Below are 7,309 nucleotides of genomic sequence, written 5' to 3' on the forward strand. Positions count from 1 at the left end.
CTTACTGGAAGTGAAGTAGGAGACGGACGCAATAAAAGAATGAATGTGCAAGTTTACAATCCAAAAGAGGAAGAGGCTCTTCCCCCAACTTATGAGCAGCTTCTAAATCACACAGAGCATCAGCAGAGGCAGAATATGTATGTATGTGGATGTAAGAAATGCTTACGTTTTACATAAATCTATGCATCTGCCTCCCAAAGCGGACAATTAAGAAGTAGAAGTAATCAAAGCTTGACTCTGTATACCCAAATCCAAGAAAGTGCCAGGGCTGTCTTGTCATTGGTGTTTTTCCTCCCCCATAATAGATTCTCTTCCCTCTTCCATAAGCATTTTACCAGGCTATGTTTAGAATAGACGTCAGAGCTGGGAAACCAACTAGCAAAGCAAGACTTTCCCAATGGTGCCATCTGGTGGTGCTTCTGTGTATTACAACGTGGCTTTGACCTGAAGCCGACACAGGGAAAGCCAAGGGCAAACAACTTGGAATTAGTCCTTTCATGATTTTTTTTTTAAAAAAGTCGAACCTTTGAGATTTGGCATTGGATCGTGTGTGGCAAGTGTCAAACACACAGGTGTTGAGAGAAAGTTCTGCCACATGACAGAAATCATACATTAAGAAACAAAGTTTTGGGTCGCCCTGAACACTCAGCTGGTTTCATGAATTAGGTGAACGCCCTGTCCATTTTTTTTTTTTAATCGAGCGATGAAAATGTTTACAAAAGACCTCTGGGGAGAGATTCGTGAAAGGGCAACTTCTAGGGAAAGGGTTTAGAATCGCTGCATTTTAGAGAGAGAAGAATCCCTTTAGCTGTGGGCTTCTGAACCTGGGGACCACAATCCCATTTTAGGGAAAGTGGACTCCTTGATTTTGAACATAAAAAGTGGTGTGTTGGCACAGATGGGCATTTTAACATAAAGGGCATTTTATCAGATTCTCAAAGGAGTCCATGGCCTAGAAAAAGCTAAGAACGAATGCCTGGGATCCTAACCTAACCTCATACCCTGTTAGAAAATTCTGTCCACAACAGTCTCGACAAATTCAGTTACTCTCGGTTTGAACTTTACTGTTATGGAGACATCGTTGCTTTGAGGCAGTTAGTCAATGGTAATTACTTCGAAGCCTTCGGAACTTTTAATACTGAATTGGACTTTCCCAGAATGTCAACCCACCGGGCTCAGCTACGCTCTCCACCCTATTACAGCGCGCTCTAGTCCTTCTCCAAGCTTGGATGGCCTTCCTGCAAGTCTCCCCCTTTCCAGGCTAAACCCACCCAGAACCTTTCATTTGCCATGGTTTTCAGATCCTTCATTTCCCCCTCTCTTTTTGTGAGACAACACTTCTTTGACATTGACAACTTGACGTACAAAACAGAATACCCTACCCCCCATGACAACCCCTTCCACCTACAGAGTGCCTGACTTGAACTTGTTCCGAACACCCAAGGCCTCTTTTTAATTTCTTCACCGACCCCTAGTTTAACCAAGAGTCTTTCACCCTTTCCAGGTTAAAGAGCACTGGCCTTAATAAACAGTAAGAAAAAGGACAAACCAGAAGCTGTGTGCTTCTTCTCTCTGCCATTTTTTGTATCACTTCACTCGCCCCAAGCAGACCCATCCTTTCCTTCTTCCTGTTTCAAACAGAACATAAAAGCTTTTTTATTGCTATCATTACTATTGTTCTCAAATCTGAGCTTATTCTGGTCTTTTGATTCGATCCTGAGAAATTTATGACATGCTTTGTGTTTCTCCTTTAATGATGCCAGATTTCTGGTTTTGTACATATCGCTTTAAAATCAAAGCTATCTAGAGCCCTCTGTGCAGCCTTGATGGTTTCCTTAGATCTGTCCCATTTTCTCTCTTCTCCAGCCTCCTTTGTGGTGATGTATCACAAACAGGTTTTTTTAGCAACCATTTTCTCTTGCTCATCTCTATCTTTTGGATTCTCTGACCATGAGCTCATGCCCATATTTTTGGTAGATTTTTAAAAATCTTTTTTCCTAAACTCTGGACACATGCCTGGGGATCCCTTTCTTGGCTAGGTCAAATTGTCCTTGTCATTCTCTCCTATTTCCCATCACTCCCACTGTCACCTCATGGGTGATGATTAGGATGGGTGTAGCATTCTCCTCATGCTCTCATCAGCACCGTAAGGCAAGAAAGGTAAACAAAAGAGACAGTGGGGGACTTCCCCGGTGGCGCATCGGTTAGGAATCCGCCTGCCAATGCAGGGACACGGGTTCGAGCCCTGGTCCAGGAAGATCCCACGTGCCACGGAGCAACTAAGCCCATGCACCACACTACTAAGCCTGCGCTCTAGAACCCGCGAGCCACAACTACTGAGCCCGCGTGCTACAACTACTGAAGCTCACGCACCTAGAGCCCGTGCTCCGCAACAAGAGAAGCCACTGCAATGAGAAGCCTACGCACCTCAACGAAGAGTGGCCCCCACTCGCCACAACTAGAGAAAGCCCGCACACAGCAACAAAGACCCAACGCAGCCATAAATAAATAAATTTAATAATAAAAAAAATAACATTTACTGCTCAGTTACCTTGTACCGGGCACTGTACCAATCTATTGTATTTAAAAAAAAAGACAGTGGCACATGATCAAGGCCAGAGATTAAACCAGGAAGAAACAGAGAAGACAGTTCAAGAAGGAACTCCACGAACGCTGGCTGCCTCTCACAGCTTTGCTCTTACGCTCAGCCTGGTGCAATGGGGGAAGGGGTGGATTTTCAGAGAACCCAGCGCGGCTCCGAGATCCAGCAACGGAGTAAACAGAAAATATACTAGGCAAGGGTGGGTGGTCGCTGTTGCCTCCTCCTTACCTTGCGGATGCTAATTCCAGAGCAGAAGCAGCGTAAATCTTCTGGAACCTCATGATCTGCAGGACGTGGGCCCCTTACCATCCTTAGGCCGAGGCGGTCCTGGAAATCCAGCCAGGCTGCACAGACCGACTGAAGGCCTCGAAGCCCGCGGCTGAGGGATGAGGGCCCGCGGGCGAAGCTTGCCCTCTGGCTGCAGACCAGCAGGCCCGCCTAACACCAACCCCGCGGGCGGCAGGCGATTTCATAAGAGACTGTCCTTGTTGCGAGGTGAGCAATTCCCAGCCGCCCTGGCAGCACCGTAGGTGTCCTGACCGTGTGGGCTCAGCGCTCAGTCCCACGCAGGCTGACAGCCTTTCACCACCAGCTTCTGCCGAGTGCGCACCACACACCCAGGACAGCCAGGAGTTCCAGGAAGCGGTCCTCAATCACTGATGAAAGGGACCCGACCGCACAACATCCCAGTTTCTCACCGCCAAGTGGAGCCACTTGGAGATGCGTGCTCCCCAGGCTGCCTGCTGTCCCCAGTCGTCACCTGCTCACTGACACCAATAACTTGTCCTGACTGCCTTCCCTCCTCCTCTTTTCCCCACTTTCCTGCTGGTGCTTCCGGGTTTCACCTCCCAAGTAAACTGCTTGTGCTCGAATCCTAGTCTCCTCGTGCGTGCTAAGACACCACCTGATTGTAGTTCCGCAAATCACATCCCCGCTGCCCTCAGGGCTCACATAAAGCGCTCCCGCGCCCGGGGCGGTTGCGCTTCTGCAGCCTCTCCCTGACTATCCACCCCTGGCAGGCATCTCACGAGGCTGTTTCCGCGCTTTTCCACGTGGGTTCACAAGCGAGCTCCTGGTAACACTGACTCAGCGCTCCTGGAAACCCGGCCCCAGCTAGCCGCCCCCCACCCGCCCTCCCTGCCCCCTCGCCAGCCTCCAACAGTCAGTCCCCTAAGCAGTGGTGCTCAGGGCGTGGCCCGAGGATCCCCGCCCCCACATCCGTGTTATCTGGGGAGCATGTTAAAAATGAGCTTTCCTGGACACTACCAACTGAATCAGAATTTCTGCCGGTGGGGCCCGGGAATCTGCATTCTAAGCAATTCCTCCAGGCATCTTATACAGCCCGAACGTTGAAATCAGCTGCTCGGAAGCGTGAGCCTTCAGCAATCAGCGTCATCAATTTACCGTAATCAGTTCCCAGCCCGGCCTCCTTCAGCAAAACGCACAGCGCTCAGCAGCCGAGCTCAGGTGCTTCATCCCCTTTACTGTTTCTGTGCGACCCTCCCGACAGTTTTGTGTGTTTTTTCTGCCCTCTAGGCTTTTGACACTGCTTTGCCCATAGTGCAGAGGGTAGACACGTGCCTGGGGTTGTAGGCTTCCTGGGGGAGAACTCAGCCAATGACTGCCAGGTGTGGGCATATTAAAGCCCAGCTGCCTGGCTTGGATCTGGGACAAACTCTTGGGGTGAGTTTACCCTCAAGAACTCCCCTGGGGATCTGGCCTCGACTGGGACTTCGCTCAAGATCATCCTTTGCTTGCCTTCCTCCCCTTCCCTGTCCTGCTCCCACCCTGCCCTTCCTCCTGAAGAAACCTGAATCCTCATCTCAGGCTCTGCTCCTGGGGACATTTACCTACAAACGTGTTTTACTTATTTTTCCCTGACTTTTGCTATGTGAGTGCATTTGAAAATAGCTCGTTACACCATAAATAACAACTCTGCTCAGTATCAAATTGTTCACGAGCAGTTTCAGTTACAATGAAAGGAGGTGCCTTTGTGGATGGAGGTCACGAAAGCCAGTGCCCCTTTCCCTACTCCGCCATTTCCTCTGCCCTTCAGTCATTGCTGAGACTTCATGAGCACTTACTGCGTTCCAGGCATTGTTCCAAGCACTTCATGTCTAGTATGTCTTTTAATCCCCACAGCAACCCTTTGAGAGTGGCACTTTTTATCATTTCCATTTTCTGAGGAGGAATCAGAGCACAAAGATAGTAAAGGACTTGCCCAAGGTCACACAACCAGTGGCAGAGCCAGCAATTAGTCCAGGCCATCTGGTCCTAACACCTGTGGCTGACCCAGATCTCTCCCTTCTCGGATGCACACAGTATTTATATATTTACATATTTATTTGTGTATTTGCATATTTACATATGTATTTATTTGTTTGGCATAACTCTGGCATTATGGCCTGTCTTGCTCACTGTGCATTTTATGCGGACAGATCTTGTCTCAACTCCAAAGATGGTAAGCCCCTCGAGGTTGGGACCAACTGGCCATACACCTGCAGCTTCTCCCTGGGCAAGGCCAGGCCCCCGTATGCACGTGTATATTGATTCCTCACGTTCTTCACCAATTTCCTCCCACCCAGGCCTTGGTGCTTTTTCTTCAACCACCTCCTCTGGCTACAGACCCAGGCTTTCTTCTCTTCCTCCTGTTCCATCACCATCACATGGCATGACCAGTAGGTTGTCTAAATCTTTATTATACAATATATAATATTGTGTGTATACAGGCCTAACTTTGTGACTATTAGTCAAACCTAAGCCTATATAAATCTCCTAGTCTTCTGCCCCAAATCAAGATGTATTTTGCAGGGCTTCCCTGGTGGCGCAGTGGTTGAGAGTCCGCCTGCCGATGCAGGGGACACAGGTTCGTGCCCTGGTCCGGGAAGATCCCACGTGCCGCGGAGCGGCTGGGCCCGTGGGCCATGGCCGCTGAGCCTGCGCGTCCAGAGCCTGCGCGTCCAGAGCCTGTGCTCCACAACGGGAGAGGCCACAGCAGTGAGAGGCCCTCATACCGCAAAAAAAAAAAAAAAAAAAAAGATGTATTTTGCATACTTTGCTATGATGTCTAAGTTGGTAGACGCTAGCCACATGTGGCTATTTAAATTTAATTAAATTAAAAATTCAGTTCCTCAGTTCCACTAGCCACATTTCAAGTGCCCGATAGCCACATGTGGCTAGTGGCTACCCCAATGGAACAGCACAGACACTGAACATTTCCACTGCCAACTAAAAACTGTTGCTGTCCACCTGGTTTTACAAGAACGAAGTCTCTAGCCACTGCAGTGGCTGCCCTTCAACACCCCCCTGAAAAGAGTTCAGGGTGGAGACCAGGAATGAGGCACTCTGTGCTCTGGGAGGAACTGGCAGAACAGGGCTTCAGATAGATATTTTCAGCAGAAGATTTTATGAGCCCAATTTCTTGCATCTTCTCATATCTAGAAAAGCACTAAACTCACGAACAGAGACATCTGCTCCTCGTAACTGGCAGAACCTTCTGCCAAAATGTGTGCTTGCTTGCATGTACCCCCCTCACTAAAATCATCTATAATACTGACCTCTCCCCCTACCTCTCTGCAGCAGTTCCTCAGAGCTAGCTGAGAGGCTGTCTCCCAGGCTATAGTCCTCATTTTGCCCCAAATAAAACGTAAGTCACAACTCTCGCATCGTGCATTTTTTTTTTCCAGCCGACACCACAGGAAGTCCTATTGGATAGTGAGTGCTACTTCAGAGGCTAGCATAGCTGATTTTTCTCTTGAAGACTAAATAAAATTATTTCTCTTTTTCCAGATTCTATAGACTCCCACACATCGCTACTAAAATCCCATTCATGTCCGCCCTAATTTACAGGGTTACTCATATGCTGCCTGAGACGCAGGCTGGAGAATGGGGGTGAAGGTAACCTCTTCCCTGATCCCCCTGGTCCCAGAGAATGTCAGCGGCACCTGGAGTTTTGCAGGTTGCAGCCTTGCTTCTTCATTTAGGGGACATTCAAGTACATCCCGTCTGGTTTGCCAGCCCCCACCTCCCCTGAGTCTCCAGTCCTCAGAAGACTTGGGAATGTAAAGCTTTTTAACACAAAACTGCAACAGGGAAGAGCAAAATCTGACTCCATGTTGCATCTGCTTCTTTTACTTTAACCTTTGCTTTTCATTGCTTTTGTTACTATAATCACTAAAAGGACGCTGTCTATAGCCTTAAGCATACATAATGGCCTCCCTCAGGGAACCCTGACCCTCTGCCTGAATGTTAAACTAAAGTGCCTTTGTTCAGCTCACAGGGAAACACCCTGACCCTGCCCACCTGTGAATGGCTGCAGAAAAGAAGAAATTAACACAGCCCCTCCCTGAGGCTGGCCAAACCAGGAGATGTTTTGCAAGACTTACGGCCTTTTTGCTTTACTTCCTCACCTTCTCCGCATCTCTGTTCTATGAAAGAAACTAGTATCCAGCCCCCATAAGGTGGTATTCTGGGATGCTAGCCCGCCATCTTCTCGGACACCCAGCTTTCTGAATAAAGTCGCTATTCCTTGCCTCAACACCTCATCTCCCCATTACTGTCCTGCTGTGCAGTGAGCAGACCGAGCTTGGATTCGGTCACAAAACTACACAACACACTTTTCTCCTCTCATTGTTGAAATCTCTGGTTAAAAACCAAACGGGGGCCATGAGCCTTGTCTGCAGCCATCTCCAGGGCTACAGAGGGAGC

At 48.7% G+C, this 7,309-nt stretch overlaps 1 protein-coding gene across 1 annotated transcript in view; it reads right to left on the minus strand.

Annotated features, from left to right (window-relative positions):
• Positions 1-3,050, minus strand: part of PDK3 (pyruvate dehydrogenase kinase 3) — a 128,132-nt gene extending 125,082 nt beyond the window's left edge. Inside the window, exon 1 of the mRNA XM_060292127.2 lies at positions 2,831-3,050. The gene's annotated coding sequence lies outside the window, so the exon portion shown is untranslated. The remainder of the gene's footprint in view (positions 1-2,830) is intronic.
• Positions 3,051-7,309: the final 4,259 nt, after the last annotated feature.

This window comes from Globicephala melas, chromosome X, assembly GCF_963455315.2.
Source record: "Globicephala melas chromosome X, mGloMel1.2, whole genome shotgun sequence".
NCBI lineage: Eukaryota > Metazoa > Chordata > Mammalia > Artiodactyla > Delphinidae > Globicephala > Globicephala melas.